The 22927-nt window shown below is 38.8% G+C and overlaps 42 non-coding genes across 42 annotated transcripts; 21 read left to right on the top strand and 21 right to left on the bottom strand.

Annotated features, from left to right (window-relative positions):
- Nucleotides 1-605: 605 nt before the first annotated feature.
- Trnas-cga lies at nt 606-687 on the bottom strand. The gene has a single exon. It is a non-coding gene; the product is annotated as a tRNA-Ser (tRNA).
- A 415-nt stretch (nt 688-1102) lies between these two features.
- Nucleotides 1103-1186, bottom strand: Trnar-ucu. Its single transcript is given in 2 exon segments — nt 1103-1138; nt 1150-1186. It is a non-coding gene; the product is annotated as a tRNA-Arg (tRNA).
- A 118-nt stretch (nt 1187-1304) lies between these two features.
- On the top strand, nt 1305-1386 carry Trnas-uga. The gene has a single exon. It is a non-coding gene; the product is annotated as a tRNA-Ser (tRNA).
- Nucleotides 1387-1797: 411 nt separating this feature from the next.
- Trnak-uuu lies at nt 1798-1870 on the top strand. Its single transcript has one exon. It is a non-coding gene; the product is annotated as a tRNA-Lys (tRNA).
- A 498-nt stretch (nt 1871-2368) lies between these two features.
- On the top strand, nt 2369-2441 carry Trnar-ccu. The gene has a single exon. It is a non-coding gene; the product is annotated as a tRNA-Arg (tRNA).
- Nucleotides 2442-3076: 635 nt separating this feature from the next.
- Nucleotides 3077-3158, bottom strand: Trnas-cga. The gene has a single exon. It is a non-coding gene; the product is annotated as a tRNA-Ser (tRNA).
- A 77-nt stretch (nt 3159-3235) lies between these two features.
- On the bottom strand, nt 3236-3309 carry Trnai-aau. Its single transcript has one exon. It is a non-coding gene; the product is annotated as a tRNA-Ile (tRNA).
- Nucleotides 3310-3577: 268 nt separating this feature from the next.
- Nucleotides 3578-3661, bottom strand: Trnar-ucu. Its single transcript is given in 2 exon segments — nt 3578-3613; nt 3625-3661. It is a non-coding gene; the product is annotated as a tRNA-Arg (tRNA).
- Nucleotides 3662-3770: 109 nt separating this feature from the next.
- On the top strand, nt 3771-3852 carry Trnas-uga. Its single transcript has one exon. It is a non-coding gene; the product is annotated as a tRNA-Ser (tRNA).
- Nucleotides 3853-4263: 411 nt separating this feature from the next.
- Trnay-aua lies at nt 4264-4334 on the top strand. Its single transcript has one exon. It is a non-coding gene; the product is annotated as a tRNA-Tyr (tRNA).
- A 498-nt stretch (nt 4335-4832) lies between these two features.
- Nucleotides 4833-4905, top strand: Trnar-ccu. The gene has a single exon. It is a non-coding gene; the product is annotated as a tRNA-Arg (tRNA).
- A 635-nt stretch (nt 4906-5540) lies between these two features.
- On the bottom strand, nt 5541-5622 carry Trnas-cga. Its single transcript has one exon. It is a non-coding gene; the product is annotated as a tRNA-Ser (tRNA).
- Nucleotides 5623-6041: 419 nt separating this feature from the next.
- Trnar-ucu lies at nt 6042-6125 on the bottom strand. The gene is given in 2 exon segments: nt 6042-6077; nt 6089-6125. It is a non-coding gene; the product is annotated as a tRNA-Arg (tRNA).
- A 118-nt stretch (nt 6126-6243) lies between these two features.
- On the top strand, nt 6244-6325 carry Trnas-uga. The gene has a single exon. It is a non-coding gene; the product is annotated as a tRNA-Ser (tRNA).
- A 411-nt stretch (nt 6326-6736) lies between these two features.
- On the top strand, nt 6737-6809 carry Trnak-uuu. Its single transcript has one exon. It is a non-coding gene; the product is annotated as a tRNA-Lys (tRNA).
- A 498-nt stretch (nt 6810-7307) lies between these two features.
- On the top strand, nt 7308-7380 carry Trnar-ccu. Its single transcript has one exon. It is a non-coding gene; the product is annotated as a tRNA-Arg (tRNA).
- A 635-nt stretch (nt 7381-8015) lies between these two features.
- Nucleotides 8016-8097, bottom strand: Trnas-cga. Its single transcript has one exon. It is a non-coding gene; the product is annotated as a tRNA-Ser (tRNA).
- Nucleotides 8098-8174: 77 nt separating this feature from the next.
- On the bottom strand, nt 8175-8248 carry Trnai-aau. Its single transcript has one exon. It is a non-coding gene; the product is annotated as a tRNA-Ile (tRNA).
- A 268-nt stretch (nt 8249-8516) lies between these two features.
- Trnar-ucu lies at nt 8517-8600 on the bottom strand. The gene is given in 2 exon segments: nt 8517-8552; nt 8564-8600. It is a non-coding gene; the product is annotated as a tRNA-Arg (tRNA).
- A 109-nt stretch (nt 8601-8709) lies between these two features.
- Nucleotides 8710-8791, top strand: Trnas-uga. The gene has a single exon. It is a non-coding gene; the product is annotated as a tRNA-Ser (tRNA).
- A 982-nt stretch (nt 8792-9773) lies between these two features.
- Nucleotides 9774-9846, top strand: Trnar-ccu. The gene has a single exon. It is a non-coding gene; the product is annotated as a tRNA-Arg (tRNA).
- Nucleotides 9847-10481: 635 nt separating this feature from the next.
- Trnas-cga lies at nt 10482-10563 on the bottom strand. Its single transcript has one exon. It is a non-coding gene; the product is annotated as a tRNA-Ser (tRNA).
- A 419-nt stretch (nt 10564-10982) lies between these two features.
- Trnar-ucu lies at nt 10983-11066 on the bottom strand. Its single transcript is given in 2 exon segments — nt 10983-11018; nt 11030-11066. It is a non-coding gene; the product is annotated as a tRNA-Arg (tRNA).
- A 118-nt stretch (nt 11067-11184) lies between these two features.
- Nucleotides 11185-11266, top strand: Trnas-uga. Its single transcript has one exon. It is a non-coding gene; the product is annotated as a tRNA-Ser (tRNA).
- Nucleotides 11267-11677: 411 nt separating this feature from the next.
- Trnak-uuu lies at nt 11678-11750 on the top strand. Its single transcript has one exon. It is a non-coding gene; the product is annotated as a tRNA-Lys (tRNA).
- Nucleotides 11751-12248: 498 nt separating this feature from the next.
- On the top strand, nt 12249-12321 carry Trnar-ccu. The gene has a single exon. It is a non-coding gene; the product is annotated as a tRNA-Arg (tRNA).
- A 635-nt stretch (nt 12322-12956) lies between these two features.
- Trnas-cga lies at nt 12957-13038 on the bottom strand. The gene has a single exon. It is a non-coding gene; the product is annotated as a tRNA-Ser (tRNA).
- A 77-nt stretch (nt 13039-13115) lies between these two features.
- On the bottom strand, nt 13116-13189 carry Trnai-aau. Its single transcript has one exon. It is a non-coding gene; the product is annotated as a tRNA-Ile (tRNA).
- A 268-nt stretch (nt 13190-13457) lies between these two features.
- Nucleotides 13458-13541, bottom strand: Trnar-ucu. The gene is given in 2 exon segments: nt 13458-13493; nt 13505-13541. It is a non-coding gene; the product is annotated as a tRNA-Arg (tRNA).
- A 118-nt stretch (nt 13542-13659) lies between these two features.
- Nucleotides 13660-13741, top strand: Trnas-uga. Its single transcript has one exon. It is a non-coding gene; the product is annotated as a tRNA-Ser (tRNA).
- A 410-nt stretch (nt 13742-14151) lies between these two features.
- Nucleotides 14152-14224, top strand: Trnak-uuu. The gene has a single exon. It is a non-coding gene; the product is annotated as a tRNA-Lys (tRNA).
- Nucleotides 14225-14722: 498 nt separating this feature from the next.
- On the top strand, nt 14723-14795 carry Trnar-ucu. Its single transcript has one exon. It is a non-coding gene; the product is annotated as a tRNA-Arg (tRNA).
- Nucleotides 14796-15429: 634 nt separating this feature from the next.
- On the bottom strand, nt 15430-15511 carry Trnas-cga. Its single transcript has one exon. It is a non-coding gene; the product is annotated as a tRNA-Ser (tRNA).
- Nucleotides 15512-15588: 77 nt separating this feature from the next.
- Trnai-aau lies at nt 15589-15662 on the bottom strand. The gene has a single exon. It is a non-coding gene; the product is annotated as a tRNA-Ile (tRNA).
- Nucleotides 15663-15930: 268 nt separating this feature from the next.
- On the bottom strand, nt 15931-16014 carry Trnar-ucu. Its single transcript is given in 2 exon segments — nt 15931-15966; nt 15978-16014. It is a non-coding gene; the product is annotated as a tRNA-Arg (tRNA).
- Nucleotides 16015-16123: 109 nt separating this feature from the next.
- Trnas-uga lies at nt 16124-16205 on the top strand. Its single transcript has one exon. It is a non-coding gene; the product is annotated as a tRNA-Ser (tRNA).
- Nucleotides 16206-16616: 411 nt separating this feature from the next.
- Trnak-uuu lies at nt 16617-16689 on the top strand. Its single transcript has one exon. It is a non-coding gene; the product is annotated as a tRNA-Lys (tRNA).
- Nucleotides 16690-18438: 1749 nt separating this feature from the next.
- Nucleotides 18439-18511, top strand: Trnar-ccu. The gene has a single exon. It is a non-coding gene; the product is annotated as a tRNA-Arg (tRNA).
- Nucleotides 18512-19423: 912 nt separating this feature from the next.
- Trnas-cga lies at nt 19424-19505 on the bottom strand. The gene has a single exon. It is a non-coding gene; the product is annotated as a tRNA-Ser (tRNA).
- A 77-nt stretch (nt 19506-19582) lies between these two features.
- Trnai-aau lies at nt 19583-19656 on the bottom strand. The gene has a single exon. It is a non-coding gene; the product is annotated as a tRNA-Ile (tRNA).
- A 268-nt stretch (nt 19657-19924) lies between these two features.
- On the bottom strand, nt 19925-20008 carry Trnar-ucu. Its single transcript is given in 2 exon segments — nt 19925-19960; nt 19972-20008. It is a non-coding gene; the product is annotated as a tRNA-Arg (tRNA).
- A 118-nt stretch (nt 20009-20126) lies between these two features.
- Trnas-uga lies at nt 20127-20208 on the top strand. The gene has a single exon. It is a non-coding gene; the product is annotated as a tRNA-Ser (tRNA).
- The last annotated feature ends 2719 nt before the right edge of the window (nt 20209-22927 follow it).

Here is a 22927-nt window from a genome sequence, read left to right as displayed (position 1 = left end):
TCGTCGTCAAATTGGCAATTACTTGTCTTTTGTTTTACTGTTTTCAAGCAAAAATTTTCATTGGTCCAAGTGTTGGGAAATCGCTGAAATGGCATGCTTAAACTTGGAAACCTTTGCCAGTGACAATTAATTGGCAACGGAACTTATTCTGCTGTTTTACAGGTGAACTCTGACTCTCTCATCCTTCTCTGCCGTCTTCACTGGTTCCTGGAGCAACAACGCGCTGAATTCAAGACGCTGGTCATGATGGTAAGGTGCATTCTCGGCAACGTGTACTTGTTGTCTCTCATCTACTTTTAGAAACTATCTAAACCTGGCCTACGATCACAGACCTCGACTTCGATGGACCTGACTGTTCTTACCACTCGTACGGACCATTGTTGAGAGCATGCCTTATCCAGGGTCACCCCGTTGCTTAGTTTGTCTTGTCTTGTCCAGGGCCATCACATATGCTAAAGACCTAAAGACCTTTCGTTCTTCTCTCACTGTGTACTCCCCTACTGATTTTAAACTTGGATGTTCTCCCAAAAAATGACTAGAAATAACTTCTGGCATCACTTGATCAAATGTTGTGTAGTTACATTTACCAATAAAATGCCACAAAACGCAGATAGTAGGATTCGAACCTACGCTCCAAGATGGAAACTGATTTCGAGTCAGTCGCCTTAACCACTCGGCCATATCTGCATTAAATGTTTTAGCAAAATATTTCGAATATGTCAGTACCTTTTTAGAGTGGAAAATATTTAATGGAAGAATTATAGTGGCCCGTAAGAGGATCGAACCCATGACCTCCGCGTTATTAGCACGGCGCTCTAACCAACTGAGCTAACAGGCCAATAAATTCTTAATATATTAATCAAAGGTTCATTCATCATCAGTTAGGTATACTCTGTGTGTCTTTAGAGAGAATGATTTAAGTTATCTACCAAGCAACGCTATATCAGCAGCACATTTCAATGGTCACTGTGAAGGCAATGCAGCCCAGTGATATTCATTGAGTGTTCGAGGTATATTTGTAGTTTTATTGATCTGACATGATTCCCCATGGTTTGTGGTTAACTACTACTCATCATGAACTAATAGTTTCGTCATATGCTATTAATCGTGGCGGGACTCGAACCCGCAATTTTCGGATAACTACTTTCATAGAAGTCCGACGCCTTATCCATTAGGCCACACGACCTACACTTAAAGAAAGTGCTAGGATTTTGCATCTCTCATTTAACCTGCTCTTCAGTAAGGTCAAACGGAAATTTTGGTGAACCAATAAATATTATTACTAGATTGTCTGAAAATTCGGGGCAGTTGTGGCCGAGTGATTAAGGCGAAAGACTTGAAATCTATTCCTCTCTGAGGGCGTAGGTTTGAACCCTACCAACTGCGGTGAATTGCAGTTTGTTTCACATGCTAGTATTTTCTAGTGGAACAACTCATTTTCAATCGTTTACTAATATCTCAAATTTACGCATGATTACAAATATGATCTGTGCAGTCATGGGTATCCTAGGTCCCGGGATCTATCTCGGAGCCATAGACCGTGACCTGTCACTTGGGGTTTCCAGAAACGTGTCTATTTTTCAGAGGCCAGTGCCGAAATGCATTTTGGCGGTCTTTAAGTGTAGTTTACAAACACAAAATGTAGTCAGAGACAAATTATAGGATGAAAGAATGTGAACTCATTTTGTTTACGAAGAATAGAAAAACGTCCGTACTTCCGTCCGTAAAAGATCTATAAGCAATCGTAAAATTTGAAAATGAACTCGAACGGAAAACTATTGCAATATCAATTATTAAGCCCGGTTAGCTCAGACGGTAGAGCGCGGGACTTTTAATCCTGAGGTCAAGGGTTCAAGTCCCTTATCGGGCGGCTAGTCTTTTGATTTTAGTTAGTATTTTTGGTTTTCCACCATTTATTATCAAGTTAATATCGTTTGAAATCATTCACCATTATGGGCAGAATTCATAGATGTTCATAGACGACAACACGAGTTCTCATGGTGTTTCTTTATGTTAATTCCTACGATGTAGAGAAAGTGCGAACCAAAAGGAAGTACATTCGGATATAGGTCGTGGAACATACACAAATAATGAAATGAGATAGTGAGAAAGAGTATCCCATATTGTGAGAGTAGAAAGCCTTGATATTTGATACAACTAATTGCAATCGTAAATGTATGTCCAGTTATAGAACTCGAAAGCTGTAAATAGAGTTTGTAGTTAAGATTATTCAAAAAACATGGTTTTCAAGATTGAGACGATGTCCACAGACGGTAATCGCTGTATGTTTATATAACATGGGACGTTTGGCTATCTTCTATGAAAAAGCTTTGCGTCATTTCTCGGATAGGAGATTCTACATAACTCAGCCTTTGTGGCCTAATGGATAAGGCACCGGCCTCCTAAGCCGGGGATTGCGAGTTCGAGTCTCGCCAGGGGTAGCGAGCAACCGCAACTATAATTATCGAAAATCGTCGTTAAATTGGCAATTACTTGTCTTTTGTTTTACTGTTTTCAAGCAAAAATTTTCATTGGTCCAAGTGTTGGGAAATCGCTGAAATGGCATGCTTAAACTTGGAAACCTTTGCCAGTGACAATTAATTGCCAACGGAACTTATTCTGCTGTTTTACAGGTGAACTCTGACTCTCTCATCCTTCTCTGCCGTCTTCACTGGTTCCTGGAGCAACAACGCGCTGAATTCAAGACGCTGGTCATGATGGTAAGGTGCATTCTCGGCAACGTGTACTTGTTGTCTCTCATCTACTTTTAGAAACTATCTAAACCTGGCCTACGATCACAGACCTCGACTTCGATGGACCTGACTGTTCTTACCACTCGTACGGACCATTGTTGAGAGCATGCCTTATCCAGGGTCACCCCGTTGCTTAGTTTGTCTTGTCTTGTCCAGGGCCATCACATATGCTAAAGACCTAAAGACCTTTCGTTCTTCTCTCACTGTGTACTCCCCTACTGATTTTAAACTTGGATGTTCTCCCAAAAAATGACTAGAAATAACTTCTGGCATCACTTGATCAAATGTTGTGTAGTTACATTTACCAATAAAATGCCACAAAACGCAGATAGTAGGATTCGAACCTACGCTCCAAGATGGAAACTGATTTCGAGTCAGTCGCCTTAACCACTCGGCCATATCTGCATTAAATGTTTGAGAAAAATATTTCGAATCTATCAGTACCTTTTTAGAGTGGAAAATATTTAATGGAAGAATTATAGTGGCCCGTAAGAGGATCGAACTCATGACCTCCGCGTTATTAGCACGGCGCTCTAACCAACTGAGCTAACAGGCCAATAAATTCTTAATATATTAATCAAATGTTCATTCATCATCAGTTAGGTATACTCTGTGTGTCTTTAGAGAGAATGATTTAAGTTATCTACCAAGCAACGCTATATCAGCAGCACATTACAATCGTCACTGTGAAGGCAATGCAAGCCAGTGATATTCATTGAGTGTTCGAGATATATTTGTAGTTTTATTGATCTGACATGTTTGATTCCCCATGGTTTGTGGTTAACTACTACTCATCATGAACTAATAGTTTCGTCATATGCTATTAATCGTGGCGGGACTCGAACCCGCAATTTTCGGATAACTACTTTCATAGAAGTCCGACGCCTTATCCATTAGGCCACACGACCTACACTTAAAGAAAGTGCTAGGATTTTGCATCTCTCATTTAACCTGCTCTTCAGTAAGGTCAAAAGGAAATTTTGGTGAACCAATAAATATTATTACTAGATTGTCTGGGCAGTTATGGCCGAGTGGCTAAGGCGATAGATTTGAAATCTATTCCTCTCTGAGGGCGTAGGTTCGAACCCTACCAACTGCGGTGAATTGCCATTTGTTTCACATGCTAGTATTTTCTAGTGGAACAACTCATTTTCAATCGTTTACTAATATCTCAAATTTACGCATGATTACAAATATGATCTGTGCAGTCATGGGTATCCTAGGTCCCGGGATCTATCTCGGAGCCATAGACCATGACCTGTCACTTGGGGTTTCCAGAAACGTGTCTATTTTTCAGAGGCCAGTGCCGAAATGCATTATGGCGGTCTTTGAGTGTAGTTTACAAACACAAAATGTAGTCAGAGACAAATTATAGGATGAAAGAATGTGAACTCATTTTGTTTACGAAGAATAGAAAAACGTCCGTACTTCCGTCCGTAAAAGATCTATAAGCAATCGTAAAATTTAAAAATGAACTCGAACGGAAAACTATTGCAATATCAATTATTAAGCCCGGTTAGCTCAGACGGTAGAGCGCGGGACATAATCCTGAGGTCAAGGGTTCAAGTCCCTTATCGGGCGGCTAGTCTTTTGATTTTAGTTAGTATTTTTGGTTTTCCACCATTTATTATCAAGTTAATATCGTTTGAAATCATTCACCATTATGGGAAGAATTCATAGATGTTCATAGACGACAACACGAGTTCTCATGGTGTTTCTTTATGTTAATTCCTACGATGTAGAGAAAGTGCGAACCAAAAGGAAGTACATTCGGATATAGGTCGTGGAACATACACAAATAATGAAATGAGATAGTGAGAAAGAGTATCCCTCATTGTGAGAGTAGAAAGCCTTGATATTTGATACAACTAATTGCAATAGTAAATGTATGTCCAGTTATAGAACTCGAAAGCTGTAAATAGAGTTTGTAGTTAAGATTATTCAAAAAACATGGTTTTCAAGATTGAGACGATGTCCACAGACGGTAATCGCTGTATGTTTATATAACATGGGACGTTTGGCTATCTTCTATGAAAAAGCTTTGCGTTATTCCTCGGATAGGAGATTCAACATAACTCAGCCTTTGTGGCCTAATGGATAAGGCACCGGCCTCCTAAGCCGGGGATTGCGAGTTCGAGTCTCGCCAGAGGTAGCGAGCAACCGCAACTATAATTATCGAAAATTGTCGTTAAATTGGCAATTACTTGTCTTTTGTTTTACTGTTTTCAAGCAAAAATTTTCATTGGTCCAAGTGTTGGGAAATCGCTGAAATGGCATGCTTAAACTTGGAAACCTTTGCCAGTGACAATTACTTGGCAGCGGAACTTATTCTGCTGTTTTACAGGTGAACTCTGACTCTCTCATCCTTCTCTGCCGTCTTCACTGGTTCCTGGAGCAACAACGCGCTGAATTCAAGACGCTGGTCATGATGGTAAGGTGCATTCTCGGCAACGTGTACTTGTTGTCTCTCATCTACTTTTAGAAACTATCTAAACCTGGCCTACGATCACAGACCTCGACTTCGATGGACCTGACTGTTCTTACCACTCGTACGGACCATTGTTGAGAGCATGCCTTATCCAGGGTCACCCGGTTGCTTAGTTTGTCTTGTCTTGTCCAGGGCCATCACATATGCTAAAGACCTAAAGACCTTTCGTTCTTCTCTCACTGTGTACTCCCCTACTGATTTTAAACTTGGATGTTCTCCCAAAAAATGACTAGAAATAACTTCTGGCGTCACTTTATCAAATGTTGTGTAGTTACATTTACCAATAAAATGCCACAAAACGCAGATAGTAGGATTCGAACCTACGCTCCAAGATGGAAACTGATTTCGAGTCAGTCGCCTTAACCACTCGGCCATATCTGCATTAAATGTTTTAGCAAAATATTTCGAATATGTCAGTACCTTTTTAGAGTGGAAAATATTTAATGGAAGAATTATAGTGGCCCGTAAGAGGATCGAACCCATGACCTCCGCGTTATTAGCACGGCGCTCTAACCAACTGAGCTAACAGGCCAATAAATTCTTAATATATTAATCAAAGGTTCATTCATCATCAGTTAGGTATACTCTGTGTGTCTTTAGAGAGAATGATTTAAGTTATCTACCAAGCAACGCTATATCAGCAGCACATTTCAATCGTCACTGTGAAGGCAATGCAAGCCAGTGATATTCATTGAGTGTTCGAGATATATTTGTAGTTTTATTGATCTGACATGATTGATTCCCCATGGTTTGTGGTTAACTACTACTCATCATGAACGAATAGTTTCGTCATATGCTATTAATCGTGGCGGGACTCGAACCCGCAATTTTCGGATAACTACTTTCATAGAAGTCCGACGCCTTATCCATTAGGCCACACGACCTACACTTAAAGAAAGTGCTAGGATTTTGCATCTCTCATTTAACCTGCTCTTCAGTAAGGTCAAACGGAAATTTTGGTGAACCAATAAATATTATTACTAGATTGTCTGAAAATTCGGGGCAGTTGTGGCCGAGTGATTAAGGCGAAAGACTTGAAATCTATTCCTCTCTGAGGGCGTAGGTTTGAACCCTACCAACTGCGGTGAATTGCAATTTGTTTCACATGCTAGTATTTTCTAGTGGAACAACTCATTTTCAATCGTTTACTAATATCTCAAATTTACGCATGATTACAAATATGATCTGTGCAGTCATGGGTATCCTAGGTCCCGGGATCTATCTCGGAGCCATAGACCGTGACCTGTCACTTGGGGTTTCCAGAAACGTGTCTATTTTTCAGAGGCCAGTGCCGAAATGCATTTTGGCGGTCTTTAAGTGTAGTTTACAAACACAAAATGTAGTCAGAGACAAATTATAGGATGAAAGAATGTGAACTCATTTTGTTTACGAAGAATAGAAAAACGTCCGTACTTCCGTCCGTAAAAGATCTATAAGCAATCGTAAAATTTGAAAATGAACTCGAACGGAAAACTATTGCAATATCAATTATTAAGCCCGGTTAGCTCAGACGGTAGAGCGCGGGACTTTTAATCCTGAGGTCAAGGGTTCAAGTCCCTTATCGGGCGGCTAGTCTTTCGATTTTAGTTAGTATTTTTGGTTTTCCACCATTTATTATCAAGTTAATATCGTTTGAAATCATTCACCATTATGGGCAGAATTCATAGATGTTCATAGACGACAACACGAGTTCTCATGGTGTTTCTTTATGTTAATTCCTACGATGTAGAGAAAGTGCGAACCAAAAGGAAGTACATTCGGATATAGGTCGTGGAACATACACAAATAATGAAATGAGATAGTGAGAAAGAGTATCCCATATTGTGAGAGTAGAAAGCCTTGATATTTGATACAACTAATTGCAATCGGAAATGTATGTCCAGTTATAGAACTCGAAAGCTGTAAATAGAGTTTGTAGTTAAGATTATTCAAAAAACATGGTTTTCAAGATTGAGACGATGTCCACAGACGGTAATCGCTGTATGTTTATATAACATGGGACGTTTGGCTATCTTCTATGAAAAAGCTTTGCGTCATTTCTCGGATAGGAGATTCGACATAACTCAGCCTTTATGGCCTAATGGATAAGGCACCGGCCTCCTAAGCCGGGGATTGCGAGTTCGAGTCTCGCCAGAGGTAGCGAGCAACCGCAACTATAATTATCGAAAATCGTCGTCAAATTGGCAATTACTTGTCTTTTGTTTTACTGTTTTCAAGCAAAAATTTTCATTGGTCCAAGTGTTGGGAAATCGCTGAAATGGCATGCTTAAACTTGGAAACCTTTGCCAGTGACAATTAATTGGCAACGGAACTTATTCTGCTGTTTTACAGGTGAACTCTGACTCTCTCATCCTTCTCTGCCGTCTTCACTGGTTCCTGGAGCAACAACGCGCTGAATTCAAGACGCTGGTCATGATGGTAAGGTGCATTCTCGGCAACGTGTACTTGTTGTCTCTCATCTACTTTTAGAAACTATCTAAACCTGGCCTACGATCACAGACCTCGACTTCGATGGACCTGACTGTTCTTACCACTCGTACGGACCATTGTTGAGAGCATGCCTTATCCAGGGTCACCCCGTTGCTTAGTTTGTCTTGTCTTGTCCAGGGCCATCACATATGCTAAAGACCTAAAGACCTTTCGTTCTTCTCTCACTGTGTACTCCCCTACTGATTTTAAACTTGGATGTTCTCCCAAAAAATGACTAGAAATAACTTCTGGCATCACTTGATCAAATGTTGTGTAGTTACATTTACCAATAAAATGCCACAAAACGCAGATAGTAGGATTCGAACCTACGCTCCAAGATGGAAACTGATTTCGAGTCAGTCGCCTTAACCACTCGGCCATATCTGCATTAAATGTTTGAGCAAAATATTTCGAATCTATCAGTACCTTTTTAGAGTGGAAAATATTTAATGGAAGAATTATAGTGGCCCGTAAGAGGATCGAACTCATGACCTCCGCGTTATTAGCACGGCGCTCTAACCAACTGAGCTAACAGGCCAATAAATTCTTAATATATTAATCAAATGTTCATTCATCATCAGTTAGGTATACTCTGTGTGTCTTTAGAGAGAATGATTTAAGTTATCTACCAAGCAACGCTATATCAGCAGCACATTTCAATCGTCACTGTGAAGGCAATGCAAGCCAGTGATATTCATTGAGTGTTCGAGATATATTTGTAGTTTTATTGATCTGACATGATTGATTCCCCATGGTTTGTGGTTAACTACTACTCATCATGAACTAATAGTTTCGTCATATGCTATTAATCGTGGCGGGACTCGAACCCGCAATTTTCGGATAACTACTTTCATAGAAGTCCGATGCCTTATCCATTAGGCCACACGACCTACACTTAAAGAAAGTGCTAGGATTTTGCATCTCTCATTTAACCTGCTCTTCAGTAAGGTCAAAAGGAAATTTTGGTGAACTAATAAATATTATTACTAGATTGACTGGGCAGTTATGGCCGAGTGGCTAAGGCGATAGACTTGAAATCTATTCCTCTCTGAGGGCGTAGGTTCGAACCCTACCAACTGCGGTGAATTGCCATTTGTTTCACATGCTAGTATTTTCTAGTGGAACAACTCATTTTCAATCGTTTACTAATATCTCAAATTTACGCATGATTACAAATATGATCTGTGCAGTCATGGGTATCCTAGGTCCCGGGATCTATCTCGGAGCCATAGACCGTGACCTGTCACTTGGGGTTTCCAGAAACGTGTCTATTTTTCAGAGGCCAGTGCCGAAATGCATTATAGCGGTCTTTAAGTGTAGTTTACAAACACAAAATGTAGTCAGAGACAAATTATAGGATGAAAGAATGTGAACTCATTTTGTTTACGAAGAATAGAAAAACGTCCGTACTTCCGTCCGTAAAAGATCTATAAGCAATCGTAAAATTTAAAAATGAACTCGAACGGAAAACTATTGCAATATCAATTATTAAGCCCGGTTAGATCAGACGGTAGAGCGCGGGACTTTTAATCCTGAGGTCAAGGGTTCAAGTCCCTTATCGGGCGGCTAGTCTTTTGATTTTAGTTAGTATTTTTGGTTTTCCACCATTTATTATCAAGTTAATATCGTTTGAAATCATTCACCATTATGGGCAGAATTCATAGATGTTCATAGACGACAACACGAGTTCTCATGGTGTTTCTTTATGTTAATTCCTACGATGTAGAGAAAGTGCGAACCAAAAGGAAGTACATTCGGATATAGGTCGTGGAACATACACAAATAATGAAATGAGATAGTGAGAAAGAGTATCCCATATTGTGAGAGTAGAAAGCCTTGATATTTGATACAACTAATTGCAATAGTAAATGTATGTCCAGTTATAGAACTCGAAAGCTGTAAATAGAGTTTGTAGTTAAGATTATTCAAAAAACATGGTTTTCAAGATTGAGACGATGTCCACAGACGGTAATCGCTGTATGTTTATATAACATGGGACGTTTGGCTATCTTCTATGAAAAAGCTTTGCGTCATTAACCGGATAGGAGATTCAACATAACTCAGCCTTTGTGGCCTAATGGATAAGGCACCGGCCTCCTAAGCCGGGGATTGCGAGTTCGAGTCTCGCCAGAGGTAGCGAGCAACCGCAACTATAATTATCGAAAATCGTCGTTAAATTGGCAATTACTTGTCTTTTGTTTTACTGTTTTCAAGCAAAAATTTTCATTGGTCCAAGTGTTGGGAAATCGCTGAAATGGCATGCTTAAACTTGGAAACCTTTGCCAGTGACAATTACTTGGCAGCGGAACTTATTCTGCTGTTTTACAGGTGAACTCTGACTCTCTCATCCTTCTCTGCCGTCTTCACTGGTTCCTGGAGCAACAACGCGCTGAATTCAAGACGCTGGTCATGATGGTAAGGTGCATTCTTGGCAACGTGTACTGGTTGTCTCTCATCTACTTTTAGAAACTATCTAAACCTGGCCTACGATCACAGACCTCGACTTCGATGGACCTGACTGTTCTTACCACTCGTACGGACCATTGTTGAGAGCATGCCTTATCCAGGGTCACCCCGTTGCTTAGTTTGTCTTGTCTTGTCCAGGGCCATCACATATGCTAAAGACCTAAAGACCTTTCGTTCTTCTCTCACTGTGTACTCCCCTACTGATTTTAAACTTGGATGTTCTCCCAAAAAATGACTAGAAATAACTTCTGGCGTCACTTGATCAAATGTTGTGTAGTTACATTTACCAATAAAATGCCACAAAACGCAGATAGTAGGATTCGAACCTACGCTCCAAGATGGAAACTGATTTCGAGTCAGTCGCCTTAACCACTCGGCCATATCTGCATTAATTGTTATAGCAAAATATTTCGAATCTATCAGTACCTTTTTAGAGTGGAAAATATTTAATGGAAGAATTATAGTGGCCCGTAAGAGGATCGAACTCATGACCTCCGCGTTATTAGCATGGCGCTCTAACCAACTGAGCTAACAGGCCAATAAATTCTTAATATATTAATCAAAGGTTCATTCATCATCAGTTAGGTTTACTCTGTGTGTCTTTAGAGAGAATGATTTAAGTTATCTACCAAGCAACGCTATATCAGCAGCACATTTCAATCGTCACTGTGAAGGCAATGCAAGCCAGTGATATTCATTGAGTGTTCGAGATATATTTGTAGTTTTATTGATCTGACATGATTGATTCCCCATGGTTTGTGGTTAACTACTACTCATCATGAACTAATAGTTTCGTCATATGCTATTAATCGTGGCGGGACTCGAACCCGCAATTTTCGGATAACTACTTTCATAGAAGTCCGACGCCTTATCCATTAGGCCACACGACCTACACTTAAAGAAAGTGCTAGGATTTTGCATCTCTCATTTAACCTGCTCTTCAGTAAGGTCAAACGTCAATTTTGGTGAACCAATAAATATTATTACTAGATTGTCTGATAATTCGGGGCAGTTGTGGCCGAGTGGTTAAGGCGATAGACTTGAAATCTATTCCTCTCTGAGGGCGTAGGTTCGAACCCTACCAACTGCGGTGAATTGCCATTTGTTTCACATGCTAGAATTTTCTAGTGGAACAACTCATTTTCAATCGTTTACTAATATCTCAAATTTACGCATGATTACAAATATGATCTGTGCAGTCATGGGTATCCTAGGTCCCGGGATCTATCTCAGAGCCATAGACCGTGACCTGTCACTTGGGGTTTCCAGAAACGTGTCTATTTTTCAGAGGCCAGTGCCGAAATGCATTATGGCGGTCTTTAAGTGTAGTTTACAAACACAAAATGTAGTCAGAGACAAATTATAGGATGAAAGAATGTGAACTCATTTTGTTTACGAAGAATAGAAAAACGTCCGTACTTCCGTCCGTAAAAGATCTATAAGCAATCGTAAAATTTGAAAATGAACTCGAACGGAAAACTATTGCAATATCAATTATTAAGCCCGGTTAGCTCAGACGGTAGAGCGCGGGACTTTTAATCCTGAGGTCAAGGGTTCAAGTCCCTTATCGGGCGGCTAGTCTTTTGATTTTAGTTAGTATTTTTGGTTTTCCACCATTTATTATCAAGTTAATATCGTTTGAAATCATTCACCATTATGGGCAGAATTCATAGATGTTCATAGACGACAACACGAGTTCTCATGGTGTTTCTTTATGTTAATTCCTACGATGTAGAGAAAGTGCGAACCAAAAGGAAGTACATTCGGATATAGGTCGTGGAACATACACAAATAATGAAATGAGATAGTGAGAAAGAGTATCCCATATTGTGAGAGTAGAAAGCCTTGATATTTGATACAACTAATTGCAATAGTAAATGTATGTCCAGTTATAGAACTCGAAAGCTGTAAATAGAGTTTGTAGTTAAGATTATTCAAAAAACATGGTTTTCAAGATTGAGACGATGTCCACAGACGGTAATCGCTGTATGTTTATATAACATGGGACGTTTGGCTATCTTCTATGAAAAAGCTTTGCGTCATTCCCCGGATAGGAGATTCAACATAACTCAGCCTTTGTGGCCTAATGGATAAGGCACCGGCCTCCTAAGCCGGGGATTGCGAGTTCGAGTCTCGCCAGAGGTAGCGAGCAACCGCAACTATAATTATCGAAAATCGTCGTTAAATTGGCAATTACTTGTCTTTTGTTTTACTGTTTTCAAGCAAAAATTTTCATTGGTCCAAGTGTTGGGAAATCGCTGAAATGGCATGCTTAAACTTGGAAACCTTTGCCAGTGACAATTACTTGGCAGCGGAACTTATTCTGCTGTTTTACAGGTGAACTCTGACTCTCTCATCCTTCTCTGCCGTCTTCACTGGTTCCTGGAGCAACAACGCGCTGAATTCAAGACGCTGGTCATGATGGTAAGGTGCATTCTCGGCAACGTGTACTTGTTGTCTCTCATCTACTTTTAGAAACTATCTAAACCTGGCCTACGATCACAGACCTCGACTTCGATGGACCTGACTGTTCTTACCACTCGTACGGACCATTGTTGAGAGCATGCCTTATCCAGGGTCACCCCGTTGCTTAGTTTGTCTTGTCTTGTCCAGGGCCATCACATATGCTAAAGACCTAAAGACCTTTCGTTCTTCTCTCACTGTGTACTCCCCTACTGATTTTAAACTTGGATGTTCTCCCAAAAAATGACTAGAAATAACTTCTGGCGTCACTTGATCAAATGTTGTGTAGTTACATTTACCAATAAAATGCCACAAAACGCAGATAGTAGGATTCGAACCTACGCTCCAAGATGGAAACTGATTTCGAGTCAGTCGCCTTAACCACTCGGCCATATCTGCATTAAATGTTGTAGCAAAATATTTCGAATCTATCAGTACCTTTTTAGAGTGGAAAATATTTAATGGAAGAATTATAGTGGCCCGTAAGAGGATCGAACTCATGACCTCCGCGTTATTAGCACGGCGCTCTAACCAACTGAGCTAACAGGCCAATAAATTCTTAATATATTAATCAAAGGTTCATTCATCATCAGTTAGGTATACTCTGTGTGTCTTTAGAGAGAATGATTTAAGTTATCTACCAAGCAACGCTATATCAGCAGCACATTTCAATCGTCACTGTGAAGGCAATGCAAGCCAGTGATATTCATTGAGTGTTCGAGATATATTTGTAGTTTTATTGATCTGACATGATTGATTCCCCATGGTTTGTGGTTAACTACTACTCATCATGAACTAATAGTTTCGTCATATGCTATTAATCGTGGCGGGACTCGAACCCGCAATTTTCGGATAACTACTTTCATAGAAGTCCGACGCCTTATCCATTAGGCCACACGACCTACACTTAAAGAAAGTGCTAGGATTTTGCATCTCTCATTTAACCTGCTCTTCAGTAAGGTCAAACGTCAATTTTGGTGAACCAATAAATATTATTACTAGGTTGTCTGAAAATTCGGGGCAGTTGTGGCCGAGTGGTTAAGGCGATAGACTTGAAATCTTTTCCTCTCTGGGGGCGTAGGTTCGAACCCTACCAACTGCGGTGAATTGCCATTTGTTTACATGCTAGTATTTTCTAGTGGAACAACTCATTTTCAATCGTTTACTAATATCTCAAATTTACGCATGATTACAAATATGATCTGTGCAGTCATGGGTATCCTAGGTCCCGGGATCTATCTCGGAGCCATAGACCGTGACCTGTCACTTGGGGTTTCCAGAAACTTGTCTATTTTTCAGAGGCCAGTGCCGAAATGCATTATGGCGGTCTTTAAGTGTAGTTTACAAACACAAAATGTAGTCAGAGACAAATTATAGGATGAAAGAATGTGAACTCATTTTGTTTACGAAGAATAGAAAAACGTCCGTACTTCCGTCCGTAAAAGATCTATAAGCAATCGTAAAATTTAAAAATGAACTCGAACGGAAAACTATTGCAATATCAATTATTAAGCCCGGTTAGCTCAGACGGTAGAGCGCGGGACTTTTAATCCTGAGGTCAAGGGTTCAAGTCCCTTATCGGGCGGCTAGTCTTTTGATTTTAGTTAGTATTTTTGGTTTTCCACCATTTATTATCAAGTTAATATCGTTTGAAATCATTCACCATTATGGGCAGAATTCATAGATGTTCATAGACGACAACACGAGTTCTCATGGTGTTTCTTTATGTTAATTCCTACGATGTAGAGAAAGTGCGAACCAAAAGGAAGTACATTCGGATATAGGTCGTGGAACATACACAAATAATGAAATGAGATAGTGAGAAAGAGTATCCCTCATTGTGAGAGTAGAAAGCCTTGATATTTGATACAACTAATTGCAATAGTAAATGTATGTCCAGTTATAGAACTCGAAAGCTGTAAATAGAGTTTGTAGTTAAGATTATTCAAAAAACATGGTTTTCAAGATAGAGACGATGTCCACAGACGGTAATTGCTGTATGTTTATATAACATGGGACGTTTGGCTATCTTCTAGGAAAAAGCTTTGCGTCATTCCACGGATAGGAGATTCAACATAACTCAGCCTTTGTGGCCTAATGGATAAGGCACCGGCCTTCTAAGCCGGGGTTTGAGAGTTCGAGTCTCGCCAGAGGTAGCGAGCAACCGCAACTATAATTATCGAAAATCGTCGTTAAATTGGCAATTACTTGTCTTTTTTTTACTGTTTTCAAGCAAAAATTTTCATTGGTCCAAGTGTTGGGAAATCGCTGAAATGGCATGCTTAAACTTGGAAACCTTTGCCAGTGACAAATACTTGGCAGCGGAACTTATTCTGCTGTTTTACAGGTGAACTCTGACTCTCTCATCCTTCTCTGCCGTCTTCACTGGTTCCTGGAGCAACAACGCGCTGAATTCAAGACGCTGGTCATGATGGTAAGGTACATTCTCGGCAACGTGTACTTGTTGTCTCTCATCTACTTTTAGAAACTATCTAAACCTGGCCTACGATCACAGACCTCGACTTCGATGGACCTGACTGTTCTTACCACTCGTACGGACCATTGTTGAGAGCATGCTTTATCCAGGGTCACCCCGTTGCTTAGTTTGTCTTGTCTTGTCCAGGGCCATCACATGTGCTAAAGACCTAAAGACCTTTCGTTCTTCTCTCACTGTGTACTCCCCTACTGATTTTAAACTTGGATGTTCTCCCAAAAAATTACTAGAAATAACTTCTGGCGTCACTTGATCAAATGTTGTGTAGTTACATTTACCAATAAAATGCCACAAAACGCAGATAGTAGGATTCGAACCTACGCTCCAAGATGGAAACTGATTTCGAGTCAGTCGCCTTAACCACTCGGCCATATCTGCATTAAATGTTTTAGCAAAATATTTCGAATCTATCAGTACCTTTTTAGAGTGGGAAATATTTAATGGAAGAATTATAGTGGCCCGTAAGAGGATCGAACTCATGACCTCCGCGTTATTAGCACGGCGCTCTAACCAACTGAGCTAACAGGCCAATAAATTCTTAATATATTAATCAAAGGTTCATTCATCATCAGTTAGGTATACTCTGTGTGTCTTTAGAGAGAATGATTTAAGTTATCTACCAAGCAACGCTATATCAGCAGCACATTTCAATCGTCACTGTGAAGGCAATGCAAGCCAGTGATATTCATTGAGTGTTCGAGATATATTTGTAGTTTTATTGATCTGACATGATTGATTCCCCATGGTTTGTGGTTAACTACTACTCATCATGAACTAATAGTTTCGTCATATGCTATTAATCGTGGCGGGACTCGAACCCGCAATTTTCGGATAACTACTTTCATAGAAGTCCGATGCCTTATCCATTAGGCCACACGACCTACACTTAAAGAAAGTGCTAGGATTTTGCATCTCTCATTTAACCTGCTCTTCAGTAAGGTCAAAAGGAAATTTTGGTGAACTAATAAATATTATTACTAGATTGTCTGGGCAGTTATGGCCGAGTGGCTAAGGCGATAGACTTGAAATCTATTCCTCTCTGAGGGCGTAGGTTCGAACCCTACCAACTGCGGTGAATTGCCATTTGTTTCACATGCTAGTATTTTCTAGTGGAACAACTCATTTTCAATCGTTTACTAATATCTCAAATTTACGCATGATTACAAATATGATCTGTGCAGTCATGGGTATCCTAGGTCCCGGGATCTATCTCGGAGCCATAGACCGTGACCTGTCACTTGGGGTTTCCAGAAACGTGTCTATTTTTCAGAGGCCAGTGCCGAAATGCATTATAGCGGTCTTTAAGTGTAGTTTACAAACACAAAATGTAGTCAGAGACAAATTATAGGATGAAAGAATGTGAACTCATTTTGTTTACGAAGAATAGAAAAACGTCCGTACTTCCGTCCGTAAAAGATCTATAAGCAATCGTAAAATTTAAAAATGAACTCGAACGGAAAACTATTGCAATATCAATTATTAAGCCCGGTTAGCTCAGACGGTAGAGCGCGGGACTTTTAATCCTGAGGTCAAGGGTTCAAGTCCCTTATCGGGCGGCTAGTCTTTTGATTTTAGTTAGTATTTTTGGTTTTCCACCATTTATTATCAAGTTAATATCGTTTGAAATCATTCACCATTATGGGCAGAATTCATAGATGTTCATAGACGACAACACGAGTTCTCATGGTGTTTCTTTATGTTAATTCCTACGATGTAGAGAAAGTGCGAACCAAAAGGAAGTACATTCGGATATAGGTCGTGGAACATACACAAATAATGAAATGAGATAGTGAGAAAGAGTATCCCATATTGTGAGAGTAGAAAGCCTTGATATTTGATACAACTAATTGCAATAGTAAATGTATGTCCAGTTATAGAACTCGAAAGCTGTAAATAGAGTTTGTAGTTAAGATTATTCAAAAAACATGGTTTTCAAGATTGAGACGATGTCCACAGACGGTAATCGCTGTATGTTTATATAACATGGGACGTTTGGCTATCTTCTAGGAAAAAGCTTTGCGTCATTCCTCGGATAGGACCCAGCTAAAAAAGAACTTCAGTTTAACTGTAGTTTAACTATAGTTTCCATTACTAGAGTAATTTGGCCGCAAAACTATAGTTTTTTTAGTTCAAATAACTGTAGTTTTTCTTCAATAAAAAATGCAGTTTTATTACTATCATTGTTAAATAACTTCGAAAAAAAAGATTCGACGTGGGCCAGTATCGAACCTTCAATTCTGGAGTTGACAACTCATCTCGCTAACCACTAGACCAATTGACTTATTATATTGGATGACATCTATGAAATAGTTTATGATTTTTGTTTTCTATAACCTATGGACTTAAAAGTTTTCTAGTCTTTGTTAGTTTAGAAAACAGGAGTAAGAAGGTAGCGGGCGTGTTTGTCGAAAACACTCACAAATACAATTATAGTACTTAGACTTAACATTATAGGTTAGACTACTTACGTTTTAAGAAATTGGTAAAATTATAAGCAAGGGGAGATACATAAAAATATTTCACGTTGGAAAATGTGATGTATGGCTAAGTGCAAATGAAAATTGATCTACTTGATAAATAGGCCTAAAGTGGTTAATGGACTTATTATAAACTATTAAATAGACTTTAAATAATTTTGTACCGCTGCTGCATATAGAGAAAAACTAAACTTGTCAAGTCAAGAAACAGTAATCTCGTTAATTTTATGAAGATTATTGTCCCAGAATCATTTCGGGAACGGGTTATTTTTAAAGAGTTAGTCATTTGTCCCAAATAATTGTAGATTTGAAATGGATTAAATGTGTTCCTGCTGTATAATATTTAATAATTTTTTTTCAGTCAATTTTATAACTGCCAAGTCATGTGTATGTGAACAATTCCTATTAAATGTATTGTTCACGTACAATTTCATATTCGTTTAACTATTTTTATAAATCAAACAACTGTTTAAACTGCAGTATTACAGATACATAGTAATAAAAACTGGAGTAAATTTTGCTGAACTGCAGTTTTTAAAATTTATACTACATTAAACTAAACATAGTAATAAAAAACTAAAATACATTTTGCTGAACTGCAGTTTTTAAAATTTATACTACAGTTTAATAAAAAAAACTGCAGTTGTTTTAATTTTGGAAAAACAGACTTGGTAAAACTACAGTTTTACAAGGATAAACTACAATAAAATAAATATAGTAATGGAAAACTAAAGTAAATTTCGAATAACTACATTTTTTTGCAAAATCCCGCAGTTTTCGGCAAAATACTGCAGTTCTTTTTCAGCTGGGGAGATTCAACAAAACTCAGCCTTTGTGGCCTAATGGATAAGGCACCGGCCTCCTAAGCCGGGGATTGCGAGTTCGAGTCTCGCCAGAGGTAGCGAGCAACCGCAACTATAATTATCGAAAATCGTCTTTAAATTGGCAATTACTTGTATTTTGTTTTACTGTTTTCAAGCAAAAATTTTCATTGGTCCATATGTTGGGAAATCGCTGAAATGGCATGCTTAAACTTGGAAACCTTTGCCAGTGACAATTACTTGGCAGCGGAACTTATTCTGCTGTTTTACAGGTGAACGCTGACTCTCTCATCCTTCTCTGCCGTCTTCACCGGTTCCTGGAGCAACAACGCGCTGAATTCAAGACGCTGGTCATGATGGTAAGGTGCATTCTCGGCAACGTGTACTTGTTGTCTCTCATCTACTTTTAGAAACTATCTAAACCTGGCCTACGATCACAGACCTCGACTTCGATGGACCTGACTGTTCTTACCACTCGTACGGACCATTGTTGAGAGCATGCCTTATCCAGGGTCACCCCGTTGCTTAGTTTGTCTTGTCTTGTCCAGGGCCATCACATACAGTCATGCGTGAAAGTTTCTTGAACAGGCAAATGGCTCTCTATGTTTTCAGTTTAATTTGACGGAAGGGATACTACGGTGCCTACCGTACCCCCAGTATTTTGCGCCTTTTTCTCTTTTTCTTTCTTAGATAAAGGAAGAGAAGAATGGAAGGAAAAAGAGAAAAAGGCGTAAAATACTGGGGGTACGGTAGGCACCGTAGTATCCCTTCCGTCAAATTAAACTGAAAACATAGAGAGCCATTTGCCTGTTCAAGAAACTTTCACGCATGACTGTATGCTAAAGACCTAAACACCTTTCGTTCTTCTCTCACTGTGTACTCCCCTACTGATTTTAAACTTGGATGTTCTCCCAAAAAATGACTAGAAATAACTTCTGGCGTCACTTGATCAAATGTTGTGTAGTTACATTTACCAATAAAATGCCACAAAACGCAGATAGTAGGATTCGAACCTACGCTCCAAGATGGAAACTGATTTCGAGTCAGTCGCCTTAACCGCTCGGCCATATCTGCATTAAATGTTTTAGCAAAATATTTCGAATCTATCAGTACCTTTTTAGAGTGGAAAATATTTAATGGAAGAATTATAGTGGCCCGTAAGAGGATCGAACTCATGACCTCCGCGTTATTAGCACGGCGCTCTAACCAACTGAGCTAACAGGCCAATAAATTCTTAATATATTAATCAAAGGTTCATTCATCATCAGTTAGGTATACTCTGTGTGTCTTTAGAGAGAATGATTTAAGTTATCTACCAAGCAACGCTATATCAGCAGCACATTTCAATCGTCACTGTGAAGGCAATGCAAGCCAGTGATATTCATTGAGTGTTCGAGATATATTTGTAGTTTTATTGATCTGACATGATTGATTCCCCATGGTTTGTGGTTAACTACTACTCATCATGAACGAATAGTTTCGTCATATGCTATTAATCGTGGCGGGACTCGAACCCGCAATTTTCGGATAACTACTTTCATAGAAGTCCGACGCCTTATCCATTAGGCCACACGACCTACACTTAAAGAAAGTGCTAGGATTTTGCATCTCTCATTTAACCTGCTCTTCAGTAAGGTCAAACGGAAATTTTGGTGAACCAATATATACTATTACTAGATTGTCTGAAAATTCGGGGTAGTTGTGGCCGAGTGGTTAAGGCGATAGACTTGAAATCTTTTCCTCTCTGAGGGCGTAGGTTCGAACCCTTCCAACTGCGGTGAATTGCAATTAGTTTCACATGCTAGTATTTTCTATTGGAACAACTCATTTTCAATCGTTTACTAATATCTCAAATTTACGCATGATTACAAATATGATCTGTGCAGTCATGGGTATCCTAGGTCCCGGGATCTATCTCGGAGCCATAGACCGTGACCTGTCACTTGGGGTTTCCAGAAACGTGTCTATTTTTCAGAGGCCAGTGCCGAAATGCATTATGGCGGTCTTTAAGTGTAGTTTACAAACATCAAATATAGTCAGAGATTAATTATAGGATGACAGAATGTGTACCTATTTTGTTTACGAAGAATGCATAAGTAAAGTGAAATGCTATTTACATAAAACTAATATCATTGCCAATGTCCTTTATGCATATTTGAGGCCTGAGCTAGCAATAGTAAGAGCATGATGTTGCAAGTGTTGCTTGTTCTCGTGTTGTCTTGACACCAGCAACAATTTCAGTGCCGTCACTTGGGTAATAATTTTTGTTATTTTCATTCCTATGTTCTGTTTGATATGTATGAATGATGCATGACTTGCACCAATGCCGTTCATTACATCGAAAACTGAAATTCACTTGTTTATTTTCAATATAAAACTAAGGTTTAAACACTGTCACTTTACAATCTTTCCTAACTTGTTTTTGTTTCTGTCAATGTTTTTTCGTAACCCAAATTAAATAATTCCCTAACTATTCCCCAATTACCCAGCTAGCATGTCTTTATTGGTAAAATATTTTTTTCCGACAATATCCTTCGATCGATAACCCACATCTTGGTATAATATAATATAATTACTTTGTTGCGACAAGGTGGCTGTTAATTTTTTTTGTTGTTTTCCCAATAAATGACTATTATCAAAGATGAATAAATCAATATTATTTTTTTTTATTTTCCCAATAATCCCAATAACGGATCATTAAATAAGGATTATATCGTTTTCTATGAAAAAGCTATAGTCTTTTACATTTACCACACGTTTAAAATCCTAAATGAAATTTTTAGTTCTGTCATTTTCACCGGGAGTGGGTTTGAACCATCACCCTTTAAATCACCAATCCAATGTTATAACCACTACACCACCGTCGGATATGTAAACTAAGTCTCGACGTTACCAGATGGATGGTGCATACTTACACATTGTCATGGTTATAGCCCAGCGTGAGCAAAATCGATTTAATTACATCAGTGTAGGAATTTATGATTATTGAGACTATTTGTTTCATAAGTCATTTGTTTGCTGAAAGTGGGTTTGAACCAACCTCCATAGAATTACCTATATGGATATATAAGAATAGCAGTTTTAACATTTCATCTCCTAAACGTTTAAGTTAAATTATATCACGTTAGCGTGGAGGTAGAGTTTTAAATTTGAAGTACGAAAGTAAGTTGTTCGAGACTTGTACAAGATCTGGATTTTAAGACAATTAGTTTGTTCATTTAGGCAATTGTATGCAGAGCTAACGAATTGAATACGATATAAAACATTTAGGATTTTGAACGCACGTTAAATGTAAAAAACTATAGCTTTTTCATAAAAAAGGATTTATTACTTTTTTAATGGTCCGTTATTGGGGAAATAACAAAACATAATATTGATTTATTCATCTTTGATAATAGTCATTTATTGGGAAAACAACAAAACAATTTAACAGCCACCTTGACGCAGCAAAGTACTTATCTAATATTATACCAATATGTGGGTTATCGACCGAAGAATATTCTCGGAAAACAATATTTTCCCATTACGGGACTTGACTTATCCCTTTTTTGGCCGTAGGGACATCCGTGGCGAGATCCTCTGGATCTCGATCTCTATTGCCTGTCGGGACAAACCCCTATAGGGAATCCCCTCTTAACCCTTGTTTACGTGGCGTCTAGAAGTTAAAAACTTTTATTGCCTCACGTCGATAAAGTGTTGTAATATCGCTGTTGGTGTATTGGTTATAGCATTAGATTGGTAATTCAATGTGTGATGGTTCAAACCCACTCTAAGCCAAGAACAAAACAGCACTTAAAATATAATCGCTCCTAATAACAAGTTGGAAATGAATAAATATTCTACTATATAACCACGACAACCAGATTTCCGTCAAAATTTTAAAAATAGTAAAACTGATATTTCACCAATAAAAGTAAAATAAGTAAAAAAACTTGAAAAATATTGTGAACCAACAAATTTGGGTGCAAAAATATATTGGAAAAATATTTAACAAGCAATCCACCACTCAAGTGCACCAAATCCATGGACCCCACTTTTTTTCCCATTCCGCTATGGGACCTAAAAATCTGAAATAATTCAGGCATATCCAGTTTTTTACTCCGGATTCACCTGTTGTTGCAGAATTTAAATATTCTCTGCCGTTCGGGAGATATTTAATGTTAAAGTTTGGGTTTTTTCAAATTTTAACAATTTTGGGGGGTCTTTGGTATCGCTTTATGGGTAAATGCTAACCTTAAAAAAAAAAACAAATTCTCCCAAAAGTTTGCTCGTCCATCCCTCAATACGAATCCAAAAGGAATTTACATTCTAGATTAGATTGGCCGAGTTATTCCCAATCTAGTAAAGTGTAATTTTTACAAGTTTCCCACCCAGCCCAGTCGCCATTTTTTATCACTCTCCCTCGCGTTCCTGGCGGATGACAGCCGAAGCTACGCTTTCCTGGCCTTCACTTTAGACCGGGGGACATACTGTAGGCCCTTTCATATAGTCTAGGG

The sequence above is a fragment of the Daphnia pulicaria genome, chromosome 6 (genome assembly GCF_021234035.1).
Source record: "Daphnia pulicaria isolate SC F1-1A chromosome 6, SC_F0-13Bv2, whole genome shotgun sequence".
Lineage (NCBI taxonomy): Eukaryota > Metazoa > Arthropoda > Branchiopoda > Diplostraca > Daphniidae > Daphnia > Daphnia pulicaria.
The sequence above is the reverse complement of the archived record's forward strand: the minus strand, read 5'-3'. Positions and strand labels throughout refer to the sequence as shown.